The sequence below is a fragment of the Coturnix japonica genome, chromosome 2 (genome assembly GCF_001577835.2).
Source record: "Coturnix japonica isolate 7356 chromosome 2, Coturnix japonica 2.1, whole genome shotgun sequence".
Classification (NCBI taxonomy): domain Eukaryota; kingdom Metazoa; phylum Chordata; class Aves; order Galliformes; family Phasianidae; genus Coturnix; species Coturnix japonica.
The window spans coordinates 101,788,324-101,812,670 of NC_029517.1; the positions used below are offsets into that span (position 1 = coordinate 101,788,324).

The 24,347-nt window shown below is 36.4% G+C and overlaps 1 long non-coding RNA gene across 1 annotated transcript in view; it reads left to right on the plus strand.

Moving 5' to 3' along the window:
- The first annotated feature begins 11,844 nt into the window (after positions 1 to 11,844).
- LOC107310173 overlaps positions 11,845 to 24,347 on the plus strand; it is a 30,523-nt gene continuing 18,020 nt past the window's right edge. The window contains exons 1-2 of the long non-coding RNA XR_001553509.1: positions 11,845 to 11,960; positions 12,262 to 12,336. This is a non-coding gene — a long non-coding RNA (uncharacterized LOC107310173). The remainder of the gene's footprint in view (positions 11,961 to 12,261; positions 12,337 to 24,347) is intronic.

Sequence of the window (24,347 nt, forward strand, 5' to 3'; positions counted from 1 at the left end):
TGCTTATGATGATCTTTCACAATCTCATCACCTCACACTATCATTCAAAATGTTCATCAATTCCCTTAAAACTTTTTGGTTTGGAGATATTGGCTGATTCTGAAAACCTTCAAGTCAGAATACCTTCAGTCAGAATCCAGACACCTTCACCACACTTCCTGAAGATCAAGTTTCCTTTAGAAATTCACCTAGTTTCCCTCCACTCTGCTCATGTTTAACCAACCAGCTAAACTGCAGCAGAGTTGAGAGTGCCAAGAGGTGACTTAGATGGAAGACTTAGCATTAGAATCTCATTTCCTCAGCCTGAAAGCTCTGAAAACATGGGCTTTACTTCTAATTAGCTAGAAACCAAGCCCCCAGATCTGCAACAAAATTCAGTGATCTTCCTTTTTTATCACTATGGCTACTTCTACCAGTAGAGGCAGTAGAATCAGAACAGAGATGGTATGAAAAGTTGCCAAATCAGTGGAGTGACATTTTTATCCCACACTTTGCTACATGTTCAGTCAAAAAAAGTAAGAAGCTGTATGTTATACGGTCCTGCAGTAAACACATTTAGAGTGAATACTTGTTCTTCAGCCATTTACTACCTCTGGCTCCCACACAGACTTGTCAGCTCTCCTTCCTGCCTGAGGCACCCAATTTCCTCCCTTGGAAGCCAGAGCATGGTTCTGAAAAGAGGAACTGTGCAACCAGTGTACCTTCCTGCATGCACGGGACCAAGCTGAAGCAAAGTCCCAGCCCTAGGACATGGGACAAGTTTCTGGGGGTTAACATTTGGAAAGCCTCTCTGAACTACCAGCTTGTCTGCACTGCACCACCTCCTTCAGGACCTTTGTTATTACCCAGCCTTTGTAGTAACAGCTTTCTTAAAAATGCTGTCTGTGCAACCTGAACAAATGCATATCATGTTTACTGAGTATTAATATCACCGTAAGACGCTTTCTGAGGAATTTGCATACTGCTGCCATATAACCTGCTCAGTTTAAAAAATAAAACAAAACCCAAAGCTGACTTCAGACAACATAAACTGATGTGGCTCTACTGTATTCTGCTGAGCCAAGGCAATTCCAGTTCCAGTAGTGCTTAAGGTAGCAGCAACTTTAAAAAAGTACATGCTGTTTAGCAAACTGTAATTAATGTTGATCAGATGCCACAGTAGTAAAACAGAAGTGGGAAGACAGCCAGAGAAAAAAATAAAGACACTGAACCATGTTTTCATTCGATACATACACCAACTCCTCAAAAGGTTTCTTTCATAGTTGTGTCACTTTGAGCGGTAAACACCAGGAGCTAATTCATTCAAGCCACACCAGAACAAAACTGGTGTAAGAAAAAAATTTAAGCAATATGTGAAAATATGGCAATCACATCTATGAACATTTTTAATGATGCCTTATGACTGCCAAGGGGGTAATATATGAAAGCAGTTTTAATGTAATACAGAAGGTTACAAGTGATCAAAAAATCAGTTGGGATTTTGCCACTGGCCTCCGTGGGAGAAGGATCAAGACCTCAGTGAGCTATTTTGTTGGCCTTTAACTTTTAACAGCTGAGGCAAATTTATTCACTCACATTACAACTGATTTTGAAACACGTAGCTGCACAGAGGAGCAGCACAAGAGGAAGTACTTGGTTTCTGTGGGACACAATGAAAAGTGTTATACAGATAATTGTAGAAATTAGCTAAGTACACTACACTTCCAGCATATGACAGGACTGAAACATATAGCTATTCCAGTATGTCATAATTTTTCACTTCTTAAAAGAAGTGTTGAACCTGATGAGGAACAGCTTGCATTGGGTCCCACTGATTTAATTTGTACATACTATAATTTACTAGGCTGCAGTAAAAACAGTCATTTTGCGAGGCTATCATAAGCTCATTAGAAGCGTACTGAGAAAGCTTAATGGCTTACAACCCACAGTTTCATGCATCCATTTTACAGAGATCTCTTCCCAGCAGAGCCTGCCGCATGGTGTTCTAAGCTGCTGGCAGTACAGTAGTTTTCACACACACCCCAGAAAATTGGAGGTATTTGTGAATAACAAGATTAAAGACAGAGCCAACATTTCAGGAGTACTTGGAGTGCTGCTGGGACAGCGAAAATCTCATGTATTGTTAACCATGGTGAGGCTGGTTAGCTGTTAAATACTGTATAGTGTAACTAATCGCAAGCTCTAACATCCCAGACAATGGAACAGAAATAATTACTCTCCCAGAGCTACTATTGTTTTGTGATCAGCCTTCTCTGGACTAATAAAGGCTTTAAATTTAAACCGTGTTAAGAAATTGTCAGTATTTCAAAGAACTTCAGCATTCAGTTGCTCTGAACACAACGTCAGGTAAACTGCATAATAGATTTAAACATAATGGGCCAATGGAGAGTGAAGTACAAACAAACTCCTTTTCCATCTCTTCCTCCATTTGCTCTCCTTATTAGGCTGCAGTGCTTCAGGATACAAAATAATAAGGGCATTTTGCCAAAAAGGAAAGAAAAAAGGAAAAAGGCGAGAGAAAATGCATTGAGTATTCTGCATTCAATTAACTGAGCTTGGGGTTGGGTAGATTTTTAGCATCAAGTGGGCTGATGTAATGATCCAGTCAGGAGAGCTCTGTTCACTTCAGTGGGGCTAATCTGATTTGATAGTAGCCAATACTAAGATTCATATTAAGAGGACTGTGTCATGCTTTTCCTGAAGAGAACATGCTACTCCTGTAAGATGCTAAGTACTGTGGCTGCTCTCCAGGAAAGCATTTTAAACACATGCATGCTCTAAGGAAAGTCAGAGGGCCTCCTCTTCCCGTGTACAAGTTTTGCTGAACTAGACCCACAGTTCTCAGTGCTAAGAAGATCTGAGCACAGAACTGCCACCATTACCATCCTGTGACTGTAGGAGTTATCTCTATCAAGAATCAGTTAATATATTTCCAGTTATCTTACTTTTGTCATCTACAGATGATCCAACGAAAATAAATAAATAAATAAATAAATAAATAATCCACACATCTTTTATTTTCAAATAAAAAAAAAAAAAGTGTTTCTTTCTGGCAACATTCCTCTATTTGTTTATTTGTGCTCATGTTTCTGAATTGCATGTTTGAGGCTTGAAGGGCAGGTAGATTTTTCTGAGCAGCCAACTGAAAACTCAAGAGTGTTGGGCTAAAAGAAGGCTTCATGGGGTGAAGTTTGCCCCCTGGCAGTGACATGGAAACAGGACAGAGTCTAGAAAGCCAGTATTTGCATACTGGAGTGACTGCAATTAAAATATACATAGACTTATTGAAATCTATTAAACTGGCTGGCCTTTTGAGATGCCAATTTCAGGTTCAGTTGAATGCATGTTTACAGCTCTATCTTCAGTGAGGCCGAATGAGCTGATCTGTTATCTCTACCCTTATCAGAACTGAGAAGAACTTTCTGCATTTTTATTCTTATTCTACAAACATAACCTCCAAAATAGGGTGTTTCTGGGAACTCTTGGAAATGCTGACTGCTTGCTCTACAGTCAGTTTTGTTAGAACCATTATTTTTCAGATTAGGTTAATGCTATTCAGTTACAAGTAGGTTGGTACAGCATTTTTACTGCAGCTATGGCTATAGCAAAAAAAAATCACATTCAGCGCAAAATATTATTTATTTACTTCCTGCCTACTGCATTCAGAATGTATTTATAGTTTTGAGCTCAACCTATTTGTGATCTAAATTCAAAGACTTATCAGAGGTCACTGGAAAGAATATATAATTTCCTGGGTCAGAGCCTGTTACAAAGTTGTATATTATAATGTGAATGTCTTTTCATATACACAAAGAAATAATGGAAAACAACCAAGGTTCTCTGAGGTTGGCGTCATTGTTTTTGGCCAAATGCTGTTTCTTAGTCAGTTCAACTAAGAAACAACTAAGTACTTCCTTAAACAACTTCTTAAATATTGCCATAGAGTTTAGACAGGGGGGTTTAATGGAGAAGCATGTTATGTGAGAGACTTTGACCTGAAAAGTGCCAGAGACAATACGGGAAGAACAAAAGATCTGATCCTAAGATCTGATCCTGACTCTTAAAATGGTTTAACCTTTCTGTCAGTTGTTTCATGTCATTCATGTCATGTAATGGGGAAAAAAAAAAAAAAAAAAAAAAAGTAGAGAATTAAAAAAATATTAAAAATTTTTATATTAAAAATATAAAATTAAAATATTATGAAAAATAATGTATGTATATATATATATACTTATATATATATTTAATATATAAGAGAAATCTATTTAAATTCCATTTAATAACTTACATACAGACTTTCACCACTTCAATAAGAGGCATTTTGCCATCATTTATTTCTACTTTTTAGAGTGCATTTGACAGTTCTTTGACCCAAGACAATCCTTGACTGGTCTTTATGCATGTACTTATTGGGTACACCGTGCATGGCATATTCAAGCAACTATTTCACACAAAATTGTGAATTATAGACACATAAAATTTTTGTGAACTGGGCTGTAAAATTCCTGATGCAGTATTCTCTATCTAACTTGACAGCTGGTATCTGATCTGAAAATAGTGTGTTTTTCCTCAAATGCTAGTCATCCTGTTACTTTGCAATGCATAGTGATGAACAAATATATGGATATGAAATAACCTGAGAAAAGAAGCCTTTTTCTAGCGTAATGCTAATTTTGTGCTGCTTTGGCATGAGCTAACCCTGAGTCCATGATGGTCTGTCAACAACCATGTTTGCAGTGCTCTGTGCTTAACAATTCCCTAGTCAGAAACAAACATTCTGACCTAATCTTACAACCTCTATCCTTTAAATGGATTTTACTTTCCTGTGAATTTTCTTTTGTAACAAAAAGAAAAAATATAAAAATAACAACATAAAAATGGATCCAGAAGACTGTATGTTGAGGGACAGAGTATGTGCTCTGTAGCACTCTGGAGAGAACAAGCTGCAGTGTGAAGACAGTAGCATGTAATAGTTTAGAAATTAAGTGTGCCGTCACATTTTCCCATGCCTTTGCAACAGTGTTGTTGTGGCTTTTAGTTGTATTCCCATGCCAGCACATGCCTCACCATCTTGTTACTTGGTCTTACTGGAGCCTCCCACATTCATGCCACAGCTCCTGTCAATTACTCCACATCAGTGTACATGGTTGACTGTGTGTCTTGCAACACAGATTCACAGAAACATTATGGCTGGAAAGACTATTAGGATTGTCTAGTCCAACTGTCTGTCCATCCACACTATGCACACTAACCCATGTCCTTCAATGTCACACCCACACAACTCTTGAACAGCTCCAGGGACACTGAATCTACCATCTCCCTGGGCAGCCTGTGCCAGGGCTTCACTGCTCTTTTGGAGAATAAATTTTCCTCACCCTTTGTACAAGATACAGTCAGTATATAGTTGAACCGCTATTACTTTTCCACGTGGCTGTCAGGTTAGCTTATGGGACAGTCCTGTTGTGCTGCTATTACCCACATAACTGGGTGTCCATGGACCTGGAACCCCATCTACCTGGAGACATCTTTTCCAGAGTAGTGTCTTCCTGCAAGAGGTCACAAGTACTTTATTATAATGGTAGAAATGAAGGCTGACGACAGGCTGAATTAACGCAGTGCTCACCAATCTGTGTAGTCTGGGAGGTTGTCAGAGAGATACCAGCAGCCCAATACAGGCTGCTCACTGCTTTTGCTCTGAAGTGACAAGTTATAGGTGATTTTCTTAGATATCACTCTTACAGGGTGCAGTGAGATGGAGCCTGGCCTGAAAGGGAAGGTTACTTGGATCGTTAAAATTAGTAACGCTGTTGTGCTGTCAGGGTTCTCTCCATGTAAATCATGGGAAGCAAAACGATTACTACATTTTTCGATTTGTTTCCAGCAGTGTTTCTTCATAATTACACAAAAGATGACTCCTGAACGCAGGGGTGCAGGAAACATTATTTCTGGTGTGTTTTGGATTACACAATGTCTGTTTGAATTACACTGAAGGGATGTATGTGCATGTTGCTGTAAAGAGTAGATTAAATAATGTTCTTGGGGATAAGAAGAGTATAGGATTTTATAGTTCAAGAAGACAGTTGCATGAAAAACCACTCCAGTAAATAGCAGGGGAGGAGCAGAAGAATAAAAATAGCTTTCTCATTCCCAAAAAGCATCTTCTGCTAGTACCTATGTAGTGTGCCTACTGTTCTGCCCCGTCCCCTTCCCTTCCCACCACTCCCCTCTCCTCCCCTCCCCTTCCCACACTTCCCTCTCCTCTCCTCTCCTTCCTCTCCTCTCCTCTCTTCCTCTCCTCTCCTCTCCTCTCTCTCCTCTCCGTCCCTTCCTCTCTCTTCCTCCTCCTCTCCTCTCCTGCTCCTCTCCTCTCCCTCCTCTCCTCTCTCTCCTCTCCTCTCCTCTCCTCTTCTCTCCTTTCCTCTCCTCGTAGAAAAATAACTTTTCTCAGTTCTTTTGTAGTATTAGGACTGAAGATTAGGCCTGTGCAACCCTGTATGCACTCCTTCCCTTGTTTTCTTATCAGCTTGCAACCCCCTGAGGCAAATCCTCCTAACAAACCTTTCCATGAAGCTTTGTCAGTGACTGCCAGCTTAAGAAAGAAGATGATGAAAACCTTCTTTCCAATAATACGTGCAAACAAGCAAACAAAACCACTCAAGTCTGCTTTGAGACTGAACTCTTGGTGCTACTTTATGTAAAATTTCCTGTTCAGTGCATTTTGAAATGAATGTCCCAATTCTTCAGGGTACGAACCATACTTTCTCTGTGCTATTTGCAAAGAAAGCTGTATAAAATATATCCCATTTTTGTAAAAGTTGGAAAATAATATGATAACTACCTGTATCTATCTACATCTATCTCTCTGCCTGAAAGCCCAATAAATACAACTGTTACCATATCTACTGCCTTGTTACAAATAAACTCTGACACTGAAAAATATCACTGCCTTCTCACAGAGCAACCTCAGCTTGTCTGTCTTCTAATCTGCAGATTTCTAGGACAAAGAATTTTCTGATCCTGTGAGAATACATGAGGCCAAATGTTTTTCCAATCTCATTAGGGATAAAAGAAAGAAGAATGCTCAATATTTCTGGGGAATGAAGACATTAGAAATACCACCTTTCTGGGGCATGTCAGTGGAAGCATTTTTGTGCATACTAAAGAAAAAATAAAATAAAAAAAATTTAAAAATGGATTTCTGTATTTTTTCTTTCTTCAAGTTGCCTAAAGTGTGAATAAAAGCTTGCTTTTTAACAACTTTTTTCTTTCTTTATAAATAATTCAGATGGGATATTTTGACAATTTCAAACTTTTCCCATGCTTTTTTACCAAGCAGAAAATTGGCTACTGACAAGTCCTTCTCAGGAGATTTTACTCTTAAGAAATCAACACTTTTCATGTTGTAAAAATGTTGAAGGATCTCTGTCGTGCAGGTTCTCCTAGCCTTATCAGGGCTCCCATTCTCTGTCTGTATCCATCATCTCTCTCTGGTGCTTTCAATGTAGTGATCTCAGAGGAAGTTTATTCTTTTGTTTGGTTCTTTCATCTGGTGGCAGAATTAGGTCAAACAGTTGCAGTGACGGCTGATAGGCTCCCATCTAACTCTCTCCAAGAGATTTTGTCAAAATCTCTATTTTGTCAAACTCAGAGTGGCTCAGGAAAGATATCTTAACTCTAGAGCACTCTCCTTGCACGTTTTTATGCCCAAACCAGTCGTGGGTCCACAAGCCTCTGTCCAGGTACCTGCTGTGTTCAGGTGCCTCACAACCTCAATTCAGACACCATGCAAAGGGAACTAAACACAAAAGATCACATTTACAGGCAGTCTCCTGTGTTCTTATCTTCTTCTGAACTGTTCAAGACATGATAATTCACTAATTTTTCAGTAATATTTCATGCCTAATTCTTACCAAGCATGTTGTGTCCATGAGACAATTAGTTGAACAGAACACAGATAATTAAATTGCTCATTGAATCTGTCCTGGATTTTAATTTGTTTTTAAGATTTGCATGGAAACTCTATTTTTAACAGAAATAAAAGCAGAGAAATACAGCAAAAATTCCAACAATTTATTTTAGCATAAAAACATGCAAATATCATTAATCAATTTTGAGACATTTCAAACTAAATTAAAATAATAAGTAGTTGTTTATTACACTTGCTTTAATTAAGCCTTTGGCTTCTGAGATTTTGCAGAGAAGCAGTCCTTATCTTACTGTTAAAAGCAAATGTTGATGGCATCCTTCACAATGAGTGCAGGAAGTAGGCCTTCAGATTTGTTGTGTACCTCATGTCTTCTAGGAAAGTCATTAAAAAGTCATAGCATCCTTAAATATGTACCATATAGCTGTTAGAATTGGAGCTTAGTTCCAAGAGGTGTGAGATATATTTTGTTTATCTTCAAAAATCTTGTTACTCTAACAAGTTGCTCTTTTTCCTTTCATTAATTTACATTACAGCAGTACATAGAAGTATTTCCCCAGTCATGGATACCACTTTAGGAGACAATCTGCACCTGCTCAGTAAAAGACAATCACTTCAGCACAGTTTGCAGTTTCAGTAGTGTACATATAAGAGAATGGAAAATGATCTGAAAAAAAATTATTTTTTTTTCTTTTCTTTTCTCAAGGAACTGAGGCTCAGTTGTCAGTCAAAGTATTTAAATTCAGAATTTGCAGTTTGTAAGTTCTTGAACAATTCTAAAGCTTAAGATTGTTTTTATAGAGGAATAAGCCTGCATAAAACAAGGCTGTACTGGGCTTATAATTCCAAGTGTTCTGAACATTTGTTGACACAGAATTAAAATATAGTATTACTTCTGACCAAACATGTATATGTAGATGTCATCCTGGCACTGAGCAACTTTCCAGAAACTGACTGTGCAAATGTAATGTTCTTTTAATAAGCTTCTCATATGTACAAAATGAAATGAATGAATAAATAAATAAATAAATCTTAGTGCTGGCAATAGTGTTTTTATAATTGGTTAATTTCTTTTTCATTTATTTAATAAGACGTTTATTTGTTTCTGTTAAAAAGCTGCATCCTGGCTGAACACATCATATGAAATCTGTAGCCCAGAGAAAACAAAAGCATTTTTCCCCATTGGCCTCACAGAGTCCAGGATTCCCGCAACAGAATCTTAGATTCAACTATGTGGATTTCCAATGACATAGGAGTGTAAAAAATAGATATCTGACTCCTCTAAAAGAACTCATCCCTGCTAAAAATAAAATGGAAATATATATATATATATAGAGAGAGAGAGAATGAAGCAGATCAGTCATATTTTTGAGCTGATTCCCTGGCAGTTGCTAAGATCATAAAAATTTGGTTTTTAATAGTTTAATTGTAAAGCTCATCTTTATAGTGAAGAAGTTTTACCTCATATATAGAACGCATCAGTATGTAAAAATGATTTAAAATTTTTATAAATGTTTTTAGTAGACATTATTTAACTATGAAGTGCCTCAGATTCTCTGAATAACTGTACTTTTCCTACATCATAACTGCTTGTCTAAACAGGTACTTCTATCTGTCCTCATCCAGTTCTGACTTTTACATGGCATTTTCTTTGGCAGAGCATAACTGTATTATACATACCCAATTGTTCATATAGTAATATATTCCGATATTTGAGTAATGTTACCTAGAGATACCATGTAAGGACTGACAATTTGAAAAATCAAATTGTTAAGTTAAAGACAGTAGTTATGGTAGTCTGAAATTTGTGTTAGTATTGAAGAATTTTAAGAAGCATTATTAACTGCATGGCAGATATTATTTTGCAGAAAAATCATGGAATCATAGAATCACGAGGCTGAAAAGGACCTATAAGATCATCTAGTCCAAAGATTCCATTCTATAATCTACAGGCCTTGCAAGTCTTCCATTTCTTATTTTAATATCTACTAACATGAGAGAAAATTTTAAGTGCCTGAGGGTAAATGAGATGATCTTAAATTCATCCCAGTGACTGAGACTTTGGAATTGTAAACGCATCAGAAAATACAATGGAAATATAAGGAAATAGTAAGGTGGAAACAACATAGTCTGTTGATTAATTCAAGGAAGTCATTTGGAATTTACCATCCTTATCAAAATATCCTCAGTTCACTTATTCTTCCAGTGTAGTACTATGAAACACACACCTATAATCAAACTAGCAAATGATACATAGCTAGCTTATATAGCAGCAAGTAGAAAAGGTACAGACAGCTAAGCTCATCTTCCAAACAAGCCCGTGTGCACTTCATTGTGTTCTGAAAAGTAGCATGACTAGGAGACCAACCTCTTTATCATCCATCCAAGAAGAAAAGCAATCTTATTTTGTTCCCTAGGAAAAAAGTTTGGTTTTTCTCAGATTGTGCATTTGACTGTCATCAGTATTTCTTTTCCAGGAGTTGAGAACTTTCTTGCTGTCAGTTGGACAGCTGACAGCATTTAGAAGAATTCTGTGAAGTCAAATTTTCAGAAACTGCTCATTTCACAATGAACAATTCTTTTATATCAGCTTCTCAACATAGTTTTGCCAATACAATAAACATGGTTTACATTATTCATCTGGGCACTGGATGTTTTAGCTTAGTTGAAAACAGTTAGAAGCACCTTGGAGTGTCAGCAAAAGACCCCCCCTTGAACCTCTGTAAAATATTTGGCTAACTGGAAAGGGCTGAGGGATTAGGTTCTGTAGTATGAGTTGACTTGTAAGAGCTTGTTAAATGAAGACTCCCTTCTTGCTTTCGTGAGTGTCATTTTAGAACTTCTGCCTTAACTCAGCGATCTACGAGCACAATGGGGAGATACAGCACTTTGGGAAGGGGACAGAAGCATTTCATATTATGCCACTAGGAAATGTCTCACAAACTGAGTTCTTGTTTTCTACAATAACATTTTATTTCCCATAGGTTATTTTATTTTACTGTGAAAGAAAAATATTTCTAAATATCATTTCTCTTTTCAAGGGGAACTTATCTTCTACATTTAGACTGGCAGAACCATTTAGGGAATCATGTATTTCTTGTAGAGCTCAATTTTACCTTCTTTTAAGAATATTCCTCTTATTCTCCTGTTCTTCCACACGTTCTAATGCATAAACAACACCTTATTGTAATTCTTTTTATCTGACTCTTCTGTTTACCTCCTGCTGCTTGTGGAAATCTTAGAAAAAGCCTATGGAGTGGAATATGGTTTTATCTCAATACCATATTTAGCAGAGTAAACAATGGGAGCTAGGAGAGATCAGCAACAAATAGAAACTTTAAAAGAGATGGAGAGTCAGATGTCATTTAAATAGAACTTTCACTCTCCAGTGTTTAAATGAAGAGGCCCTTTTAGATACACCATTATAATTTATCAGGAGCAAATGGCTTTAAATCTGCAGTCAGATAGCTGCACCTTCAAGCAAATAACTTAAAAGTGTTTATAAAATCATTAGCAGTTTTGAAGACAGCTGAACCTTCTCCAAGTGAAATACTTTAGGATCACTGTGGACAGTAGTGTTCAAGCACAATTAGAGAGTCAGTATATGACATAAGGCATGTGCGTCCAAGGAAAAACTTCTGAGAAGAGAAAGATGCTGTGGTGTAATGGTTCTTTACCCATCATGACAAGGGAACAAGATATGACCATGAAGCAGAATGTACACACACAGAATTGTTTTGCAAGTTGTTGCTGATAGAACCTTCTTTGATAATGTTTCCCTTTTAACATTTCTGGTTTTATATTTCAATGGTTGGCTGCTTAGGCAATGCTGATATCTTATCTGTTTCTAAGTAATGCTTGGGACTTTCAGTTATGGAAAGAATCTGGAAGCAAGTATATACTAAAGTGTTCCCTCAGTAACAGTGCTCATCCAGACTACAGATGGAGAAGAGTGAGGAGAGGATTACTTCTCACCTTCTGTCTAAAGATCAAGACATACTCATCTCACTCAGTCATCTCCAGTGGCATGTTGAAGGTAGGAAAATCCCAATTTGATTCTTCTTTAGTGTGTACAGTTCAGTTATGTTTCTGAGTGTTTCAGAGGCCAAAGATGTTCAGAATTACTTCAGAAAAGTTTTATCTTCCAGAAGTAGCTAAGGGTCAGCGATAGTTGTAATATTTGTGTTGATGCAATTCAGAAGATGCATAACCAACCAATTAGTTATACAGTATTTCTGTGGCACGCAATATGTTGGAAATGACACACAGAAAGATTCTTGTGCCATTTTTTCTTTTCTTTCTTCTCATTTGCTATTCATTTTTTCCATTTTCTTCAGTGTACCTGCTCTAAAGCTTGCTATAAAAACTGGAATGAGTGGACTGCCTCATCAGCTGCAGATCCCAGTCAGGAGGTACAAAACTGCTCACTTTTCCTCACTGAAATATCCAGGATGAGAATGCAAGATATCATAGAGATGCCATATTGTTGGGATAGAGTAAAGGGTATATGATCATTGAAAATTGCTCCCTAGATGTCTCGACATACTCACTTCCAGGCACAAGTAATCTCTACATGTGTGGATAGCTGCAACAGAAAAAACAGCCACTGAAATATATTCAAATATGATTCATGCAGTGCTACATTCTGTCCTGTATGATATACATTTGTTCTTTCTTAGCTGTTTTACATCATTTGAAATGAAACTAATTTAGCCTTTGCAATATATGTACTCTCCTAGGTAACCTATGACAGCGAAATAACACATCAAATCACAGCAGAACTATCGTGCTACTTTATAGACTTTAGGAGAGATATCATTTGCAAAACCTGCAATGGAAAAGATAAAATTTACATGTGAAAATGCACAACAAGCAGTTTTTATTAATACTGGGGCTTTTAAAAGAACAGTTCAACTGAAATTTGTCTGAATTTAAAAACTGGATCATTAAAATTACAAAAATATTTGTATGCAGCATAACTGAAAGATCTTATTAAGTGTTCAGGTGTTCTAAGATTCTCTACCAGCAGATTTTCTGCGGGCTGGAACATTAAATACATTTCATTTTCTCTGGTGGAAGGACAAAGGGAAAAACACAAATCCAGAATCATTAACAAGTAAAGACAGGTTGTCTGGAGAAAAAAAAAAAAAAAGAAAGAAAAGAAAAAAACTTGGCATCAAGCAGTGGTGTGGAATTTTATGTAGGTTACCAAATGGAAACCATAGAAAGTTTGTATAAGTTGGAGGAAGAAATTTGAGCTAAAATTGCTGAAAACTAAATACCACAGCCATTTTAATCAGAAGTAGAATGAGTCAGATTAAGCTGCAGTAGTTTCCTGGAGCTCTTTCTTACTCCTGCATGGCTTAATATTCTCCAGAATATTATTCAGGATATATCCACCAGAGACCCAGAGAAATAATAGTCAATGGGAAAAGTGGCAAGATAAAATGCATAAGACAGAAAATTGCTCTAAAATCTTCCTCAGAAAATGATTTTTAATATCAAAAGACATTCTCAATCTATATTTTAATTCATTTTTCTTCTCTATCTCAGGCAGTTGGGATGAGGGTTTTAAGACTTTCACATCTGTTTTAAAAATCATTCAAATATTGTCTGGTGGAAAATTCTCTCAGGTGCAGAGGGTCATCACAAGATCTTTCTATCATTCATGCCAACATCCACTGTTTGTGTGCTTTAAGTGGTACAGGAAAAGACAAGTGGGAAGAAGAATTTCATCTAGGAAAATGATAGCACAGCATCTGTTCAGGCTTTGAAACACATTACAACACATTGGATTCTTGTTTCTGAATGCATGTAGCTTGCATACTGTACAAAGTGATTACTGCTAGTGTAGTAGGTGATATCAGCACAGTCTTGCTGAATAATGCTGCTCTCAACTTCAACTGAGGACTTAACCACTAATATTTTAGAATTTGTATTCAGACTTTGTTACGATTTTTTCAACAGTGTTCCTAATGAGACTGCACACAATGGCAACAATTAATTAATCTTCAAATTAAGGCACAAGCAGTGACTTCATTTATCAGTATTTTGTGGGACAGAGACATCCAGAATAATTAAAAGTAGGGACTGTGGACAGGTGGGAATTTTAATTATTGATGAAATTCTCTCTAATAAGAAATTCCATTATAAGCTCTTTAGCAACACTATCTTACTCAATTACTGCAATTCGAGTTTTTGTCACATACACACCCATAAGCAGATGTGTCCCGCATTTAGATAGCGGAAGAAGTTGGCACACAGTCAGCAGATTAAAATGCCTCAAAGTGTATCAGTTTTCAGCATGGAACCAAGATCAGGGGATCACTTACTGCCCTGGACAAAACAGTTTCTCTCCTTCACCACACTGCAAAGAAGGAAACTATTCTCCAAACTGACATCAGCACTCCCAAAGGAATATCACATGCAAAGACTTAGTCTCCCAGGACACTGGCAGTTGAGAGCAAAGTCAAACTTTCACATTTGTATCACAAGTTTGATGTGAATGCAACTCTTTTTCAGTGATTACGCTGCTTTTATTGACACCTGTATTTTTCTGTTCAAAGACAAGAGCTGCTTCTAGAGACATTGCTTCTGATTCCCCCCTTTCTCACGGGAAGTTGAGAGTGAAAATCCCGTATTCTATAACATGATTCCATTTGAAAGCAGTGTGTGCTTAGATGCTCAGCAAATAAAATTGTATCAGCTATACTCTGAAATCAACAGTTGGTCCTGAAAAAAGAGGGGTTGGAGAAGATAAGCTCATTCCTTTGCAGGAAGGTAAATCTTGATAAATCTATTATATCTTTTTTTTGGTAGGTCACTAATCCAAATTACTGTTCATACACTCGGAAACTCATCTAGCTTATGGAATGTCCCTGAATTGTCAAATAAGTTCACTAAATAGCATTGAAAAGCTGAAATTTCTGTACTTAAATTTACTTCTGCATATTCACATTATCACAATTCATGTGTTGTCTGAAAAACCAGAAAATTCACCAATTTAAAATCTCCAGGGGCAAAAGTTACAAGAGGCTGTTTGTAGAATGGTAGACAATATGTGCTGAATGCCATGTCAGAAAGCAGAGATAGACACTTACAGGCCATAATTTATGCTAAATGATATTAGCAGAAATTGTGCGTATATTCCAAACAACAGACCTGAGAATCTCTGCAATAGTACCATTGCATAAGAAAATATACCTTAAAAACTAGAACAGTCCCAAAAATACAGCTTTCCAAATGAATTTTTTTGTTTGTTTGTTTTTTTCCTTTATTATTGTCTTCAAATCGTAAAATTGGTTGATGAGGGATAGATAGTATTTGTAATCAGAATTTGATAGTAATAAGAATTATATTTGAATCACAAAATCATAGACTTATTAAGTTTGGAAAAGACCTCTGAGAGCATCCAGTCCAAACGTCCACCTACCAACACCATTGCCCAATAAAGTACATCGTTGACTTTACCACTGCCCTGGGCAACCTGTTTAGATAGCTCACCCTCTTTTTGAGAAGAAATTCCTCCTAATATCCAACCTGAACTTCCCCTGATGGAATTTGAGGCAGTTACCTCTTATCCTATAGCTAGTTACACAGCAGAAGAGACTGACCCCCACCTCACCAAAGCCTCCTTTCAGGGAGTTGTAGACAGCAGTAAGGTCTCCCCTGAGTCTCCTCCAATCTGAACAATCCCACTCCTCATAAGACTTGTGATCCAGACCCTTCACAGCATTGTTGCCATTCTCTGGGCATGCTTGAGGGCATCCGTGCCTTTGCTGTAGGGAGGGGCCCAAAACTAAACAGTATTCAAGCAGCAGCCTCACCAGAGATGAAAACAGTGATTGCCTTCCTGCTCCTGGAGGCAATGCTGCTTCTGATACAACCCAAGACGCCATTGGTCTTCTTGGCTACCTGCAAACACTGCTGTTCATCAGATTGTTGACCAGTGCCCCCAAATCTTTTTCCTCTGTACATCTTTCTGCCACTCTGCCTGTAGCCTGTAGTGTTGCCTGGGGCTGTTGTGACAGAAGTGTTGGATTCGGCACTTGGTCCTGTAGAACTTCATCCCATTGGTCTCAGCCCAACTACCCAGCCTGTCCAGGTCCCTCTATAAGGCCTTCCTATGTTCAAGCAGATCCACACTTCCTCCCAACTTGTTGTCACCTGTAAACTTACTGATGCACTCAATTCTCTCATACAAATTATCAACAAATACGTTAAACAGAATGGGTTCCAATAATAACCTCTGAAAGTTGGAAAAGAGACTGATTTGAGATCTAAAAATGACCAAAACTACAATAAACACAAAGTAATGATGAATGGGGTGCACTGAGCTGGAGAAAATCTAATGCAGAACAAATAATATTGATAATTATAGAGAGATATTCATGATTTTTGTCAACTCATCAGTAGAAGGTCTACTGGGAAATTCAAAGACTGTAAGAAGTTTAAACACCTCTGAGGCCAAGGAGAAACAGACAAAAAGAACTGTTCTCTGTCACTATATAAACAACAAAAAAAAAGACAAATTAAATTTATCATAATTTGCATAGTTTGCTTTGAAAATAATGCATCCAATTTATTTCTATGGAAACTATAGCAGACACAAAAAGCACAATAACACAGTTTAATATAACAAATTCTCAGCTACAAAGCACTATTTTTTAATAGCTATTAATTTAGCTATTAATTAGCTAAAAGTTATTTTTAATAACATTAGCTATGTTTTTTGAACAAGAGCCTTCATGCCTTGTTCTTCAAATCTGCTGACCCACTGACACTGACCCCAGTGATGAATCACACCAGCCACTGCATCAGTATTCACTGTTAGGTCTCCTTAAACATTCAACAAGAATCAGTGAATGTCAGTGGGTGCTATTTTTTCTGTATGGAGGAGTTCAGTGACACACCACTGGTTCATACACACTACCATGTCAGACTCCATTTTGTCAGACTGCACCTCTGCTGCCATCTGTCACACAGCAACAACATGTAATGGAATACTGGTGGGAAGGTTCAACCTCTATTGCTATACCACCAACATCCGCCTCTGACATCATGGGTCACAAAAATCATAAGGTGGAGAAGGCAAATAACAGCCTCTCTACAGCTCCCGTGTCATCCCAGTCAAACCACAGCATGTTGTTTTTTGTCTGTTTGTTTTCCCTGCTTGTTATCAAGTATATTTAAAATCTTGAAAGATTTTTAAAGAAAAAAAAACAGAAATGGTGAGTTAAATAAAGGGATGAGTATCTTTAGGAAGAAAAGCATATTTAAAGGGATGACATCATTTTGAAAAATGCTCAGATTCAAATAAAGAATTAAAATAGCTCCAGGTAGTTTTTTCCTTTAACACCTCTCACCAGTTTCTTTTTTCCTCTATTTTTTTTTTCATTAATCTTAATCTTTTGTAAAGTCTATATGTAATATGATCAAGAACACAAAGCAAAAGGAAATTGAGAGAGAAATGTGTTTCTACTAAACTGATGATGTCATATAGATTAGTTTGTCCATAAAGGTGGAAGTACAAATATTGGATACTTAACAGCAAGACTTTATAGTGAATTGTTTGTTTGTAAGGAAGCATAATGAAGAGTAATCATGTGAAATTAAGAGAAGGAAACATTTGAATGAGGGGACCCAGTTCTCACAGCTCAAGACATTTTGACATAAATATACATATATGTATACATATATATATATTCCACTGTCAGAATCTGATAAAAATGAATGGAATAAATTTTACTAAATGAATTATTAGAGGTAGTTCTGTAATGTCAACAAAGTTATTAGGTCTTCAAACACCTCTGATTTTGTCTATGATTATGTACTCTCTTGCTGCTAAATGTTATTTGTCAACATTTGCCATGGATCTTCGCAGAGAACTTCTCCTATCTACACAGACAAAGTCATTACAAATGAGTAAACAAGCTTCAAAGCTACTCACACCAGATGTAAACACACATGAGCCACCTGATTGGTACATGTGACCAAGGGGTTGTTGCACGAGTAGAAAAGGTTGTAAACACATACAGTAAAGGTCTTTGTTCTGCGCCAGCAATGGAGTCTGTGACTCTCCTGCCACACTCACACACTGTATACATTTCTAACATATGCGACAAAGAAAACTGGTGCTATCCATTAGTGGTAATGAGGCGTATGAATTCAAATTTTAGTTGTTTTGAACAGGAAATAACCATTAATTTATTATTTTCCATGTGCATGAGTTAAAATTTTACATACTCCAGTTTACCAAAGAGTATAAACAGTAAAGAAATAAGCTATGAGTAACACTTGGTAGTGCTCTATTAACAAATGATATGATACAATTTATTCAGTTTTTTTCCTTCATCTTATTATTTTATTTTATTATTGTAAATAAAAGCAACCTAGATTGTTACTATAGATCGTAACTGCTAAATGTGGAATAGAGTTGTCTCCAATATTTTAAAAAACAATTCTAGGACCATTCTCTTCACTGCTCTGTAAACTGGAAATTAATTTCCTTGCTTGGAGAAAACAGTATGTACATTTGTATCTGTGTTATGGGACAAGCAAAATTAAGACCATGTAATGAAGGGGCTGTGCCCCTTGTCAGAGCTGTTTTGGGGAGCAATGTGACTGAAACTGATACCTCCAGCCACAGTGTCTCGATATTGCTGCGAGACTCCCATGTTGGTTCTCAAATCTGCATTAGCACCTCAAAGCACTGAATAATCATTCATGTTCTTTCTCAGTCCTCCTGTCCCATTACCCACCTGTTTAACCGCGACATTTCAAGAATCTTTCCCTATCTCTCTCTGGGTTTTGTTCTGCACTGAAGCTCTTGGCGCAGAGAGGATGCATAACGTAGCTGGCCAAACTGAACAGTGGGAAAAGCCACAGCTCTAGCAATTCTTTCTGATAATCAAACAAAATTGGGGTAATGCCACTTAAGAACAATATATATATATATATATAAGAATATATACGTATGTTTTCTATATATATATATATACTTTTCTTTAATCAATATTCATATTTTAGATATGTTTGTACATCAGAGTATGTCTATCATTTTTTAACATATAAGGTGGCTGTTTCTAAGTTTAGGGACAAAAAGATAGGGAAAAACAGGAAAAGAGGAATTTATTTAAATTTTTCCTGTACAAACAATCCTAAAACCTTCCATTAAAATTGCATTGCTTTTGAGAGATTTATTGTTCCAGATTTAGAAATTCAGTCTCTAGAACTATAAAAAGGGAATTTATTTCTGCCTCAGAAGGAAATTTCAGTGTTTCCCCTAATAAGTACTGATGCCGTTAGAGCCTAGAAGATAACATTGTGAACATATTATTTATCCTGTCTTCATAGATACACTATGAAAACATTACATGAAATAGCATATGCATACAGTATATTTGCATATAGGTACATATACATATATATATAAATGTATAGCATGCATACATTATTTTACTGTTTGATGTGCTATCTCCTGTGTTCATGGTAGACTTCTGGTAACTGAATTATTCTTTAATCTTTGTTGTCAACTTCTTTCGTATTGTGTTATTAAATGTACCATCTACATTATTTAAATCATGAGCACTATTTTTCTTATGAATTATTTTCTGTGAGCTGCTTGTTTTGCACCACCCCAGGTAGAAGGATTTGGCAGAATACTGTCAAGAATAAACTTTAAAAGAGCTCTCTAAAAGTAATGCTTGGAAGGTATTCATTTGACCTTCAGTGACAGAGCTTATGCCTTGCAAATTGATTAATACAGATACAATATCAAATCATTTTTCATACAATTTTTTAATGTTTGTTAAATGCTGGAGCAGTATGTAAACAGAGTATTTGGCATTTTTATTAGGCTGCGGAACTCAGTCATTTCCTTTGCAACAACATCTCATAAACTATTTTGACAGTCTAATAAACTATAAAAAGCTGTGGTAAAAACTGGCTCTGAATGTTATAACCGTACAAAATGGAAAGAGCAAGAGAAAACATCTATCACTGAGATTATTATCACTGTTGCCATGGCAACGTGGTTGCAATGGCAATATCTCCATGGTTCTGCTGTTTGTTATCATCTTTCTTGATTTTACATCATTGAAATTGTAGTAATTACACTCTGCCTGATGAAAAATGCATGCTGTCATGGCAACTAAGTCAAATATTCTTAATCATTTCACCTCTTCAATCTGAAATGTAATTGTTTGTCAGTAAAATAGGTTACACAGAAAGCTTCTATGGACTCTATGATTGCTTTAAGTGTTTTGCAAAAATTTTGCTTTTAGGCTCAAGACCCTAAGCTAAACCAATAGTCTATGATGGTAAACAATGACTCATTAGAGAAAGTAATCAGGTCTTATTAATTGTAGAGTAACTGTTCTAGTGTAATAGAATAATGAAATATAAAACATATTACTTGAAATCAAATGTACTGGAGAACACTGACAATATTGCTAGAATCTTGAAATAAATTGTACATGATTCAAATTCTCTATTCATTTCATTCAAGCCCACTTGCCACTTACATCTCAAGAGTATCCACCTAAAACTTAGAACACTTTTTTTGGTTACATTCATTGAACACTCCCCACAAGTACTTTTTCTTTGTAAATTCAATACTGAAGACTTACAACAATGAAGACAATGCAAAAAAAAAAAAAAAAATTGTAATAAACATATCAGGTTTTTGAACAATATATTAAAATTCAATTTTTTTCCCCTCTAGTAATGTTTGGCAAATAATGTGTATCCCTTCAAACTGACTGCGAGCCTGATTTTCAAAGGTCTTTCAGGGCCAGATAACTGGGCCAGTCACATTGACTCTGCAGTACATGTGAAAGATATCTTATGAGTTACTACCTGCAGGTAGAAATGATTAAATTCACAAGCCTGGTTTCCCAGATTATGCATTTTGTCTCCCAGAAAATTGCTTGCTCTTCAGACTACCATTTATACTGCAGTTAATTTTTACTTCAGAAAGCCATTGTGATTAATTGTAGGGTCAGGCTTGCTGAGGACTTTTTCTTAATTGGCCCTGTTTGCCTACTCTTGAGTATGCCTGATAAACTTATTCCCACCTCTTTGCAATGAAGTGAATGCTACTGATACTTATATAACCTGTGTTTGTGTATGCACTCTGCTTTGCGGCTTCTCAAGTCTTCTATTACTGTTCATGCATGAGCAGATGGTTCTTGTTAAGTTGAGGCACAGCGTCAAAGTTTCTGCTTCAAGCTCTATTGCTTGTTCTATTGATATTTTGTGTACACTGAGATTTTCCGCCATCTGGGGAGCATGGAAGAACATTTCCTCAGTGCTCCAAACCAATTAGGGATTTGGTTTGGATTGTACTGTGTAATAGTATGCATAATAGAATAATAACTGATAATAGAATTGAATAATAATGTGCAGCCAGGTGCCCAGCCCTGAATTATTTCTACTTCAGTGAGTGCTGCATTTAAGTGCTTCACAAATATTAATGAACTCATCTGAACACTTCTGTAAGAGAAAGTTTTGATGGTATCATCAGAAACATGGAGAAACTAAAGAGACTCAGTCACAGCCATACAAAAAGTGAAGAGTGAACCTGGAATCAAAGGTTTTCTTTAAGGCCTTATCAAAGATCATTTTGGAATTTTTGGAAGCTAGATCATAAACTATTCACCCAAAGAGCACTCTTCTTGGAGTGACTATGACTTTCCATCTTACATGAAGCCTCTTGCATCACAATGGTGACTCTACTAAGTCTGGAATTAAGGTGTAGGGAAACTGTACTAAATTGACTTGCCCACTGAGATTGTGCTGAGCCACTGGTAATTATGGCCCAGTAGGGACTGTGGTTTCTCCCACAAAGATACTCAAGTTGAGCCACAACTCAATCTGGGTACAAAATTTTTCCTTTTGTGAGAAACATCCTGCTACTTTTAATTTAGCTGTTCCTTTCTGCAGAAGGAATTAAAAGCTACATGTGTCCAATTTCCCCAAGAGGGAATCATGCTGTCAAGCCTCATTACCTTAGGGAAAAGAAAGCAAATTAAAATAAATATATAAATAAAGGAAAAGAAAAGTAATCAAAAGAAAAAAGTACTCAATGGGCATAAAAATCTGTAGCAATTTGAAATTGTCTGCAAAATGCAAATAACAGGCTTGAAAGCCCAAAAACAAAGGGTACTAAATAAAGCAAACAGTAAAATTGGATTTGATCCCAAAGAGCTAAAATGCAGCTTAGCATTCACCCTATACTGAATTTCTGCGCTGCTGGATAAGTTTTTGTCACTCATCCCATCTTAAGTTCTACATCAAGATTCTCAGTAGAACATCTCTTTCATATTTATTGCCAATGGTAAGGTCTAAGTTATAGATGTTTTATTTTTAGGAGCCGAAGAACCTTCCACTTTCTTCATATCATCTGGTGTTTTCAAATGCTTCCATATGGGAATCTTCCCTTTGACATTAGTGAGCTCTACACAAAGCCATAAAACCCTGGTTTTATTTTAAATTTTCCTTAACTAGCTGACCTGTGCCTTAGGCACTAAAATATCCACCTGTCAATCCTTGGACCCTTTGGACATCACTTCAGCAGCTATGCTAAAACTGAGTCCAGCACTGGACTTACATACTGGAAACTGCAGCACACAAAATGTAACTGAAATGCTTTTAATTTATAAATGAGCAATAGCCTGAGAAACAAAGAAGCTCACGAGGGAGATATTTCTTAAACTTTTATTCTGCTTTATATTGCTTAAGTAGCAGAGTGGAAAGTATAACTTCAACTACAAAATACCATGTGAGCATGTAGTCACTCAATCCTAATAGAAATTTAGCCAGAAGGAAAAAAATAAAATTAATTGATTAATTAATTCTTCATGTCTACATTCTCTCACCTTCTCTGTTACATGTAACTTGTCCTAACCAATGTGTCATGACTATTTGAGCAAAAAAAAAGTTATATATGCAAGCCTCTTTGTCATGGACGCAATTTTGCTAATAGATAATGGATTCTTTTTTTTTTTTCTGGCAAGACAGGTGCTTACTGACTGACAACAACAAGAAAAAAAAGGAGTCAGTTTTCCTCATTTGGTGCAACAAAAAATATTTTTGAAATTTTGGTTGCTTGAGAATTTCCTTAGGAATTCTGAGACTGGAAAATATCTGTGAAGCTTAACGTGCATGGAACAAACAAAAAAGTAAGAATACTGATACTACAGATGTATCTACACAGCTCCACACAAGGTTGTTTGGTAGCTCATTTTGCGAGATGTTAGGATTATTTTTACAAATAGTCACATATATTTTCTTCTTTCAAATAGTACCTATAAATTTGTTAAGCAATAGCACTCACCCACTGTTTTTCCATAGACAAATTTTCTTATGCAACAAAAAGTTTTGTACCCTTACTTTTCATTTTCCATATCAATTTTTAGTTAACATGAGCCATTTGAAGAAAATGCATATACAAACAAAAAACTTGGAAGATACTGCTGCAATATGAAACAGTTTTATTAGAATATACTCTGTGATTTCTTGAGATATTTTGATCAACAGAGAACATAACTACTCAGACTCAGATAAGTAAATATGTGTTGAATGAGGTCACAGAGCATGAAAGAAAAGTACAGAAGAATAAGAGACCAAATGTATCTCTGTATTTCTTGTATTTATGGAACCAGACAGATTCTGGAAGGCAATCTCTTGTAATGTATTGATAGATGGTTTTTTTTTTGCTGCCCCTACTTTTCTCCAGCAATTTCTCTAAGTATTGTTTCTAATGCTGATCTCATTCTTACTGATGCTTTGCTGTTTTATCTGTATCTATACACAGAAGCCATAAAACAAGTACAGAAGTGGCTAGATTCTTTGCCACAGAATTTCTTTGTGGTTTCTATGGAATTGCACAGGAATTTGCCTTTAAGAATAGATATTATGTTTCAGAAAGCTCATTGTGGAACTGGAAAAGGTCCAGACCGTAGACAGTCAGTTTAAAATGAGATCTCAAAAATATATTTTTTTCTTTGTTATTCTAAAAAGCAATATTAAATATTTCCCCAGATTCTTAAGTCAGAAATTCTATTAATACGCAGAAATATGGGACAGACCTTGCACGTCACCTTTCCATCTGCGGGTCTTTCATATCATAATGCAACCTGAGATGTGAATTTCTATTCATTGTTTTAAAAGTTTCCCATAGCAGTATTAAGGCTAGAACTAATAATTCTTTTTAATAAAAACTGAACTCAGTAATGTGGATCCAAAATGTAAAGTTATTCAAAAATGCCCAAAGACATCCATCAAATCCTACTTTAGAAAATGTAGAATTATAATATTATAATACCTTCACAGAATCACAGGATTGTGAGGATTGAAAGGAACCTCTAGAGTTAATCACTGGGTCCAACCCACCTTCTCAAGCAGGTCATAGATATTTCTA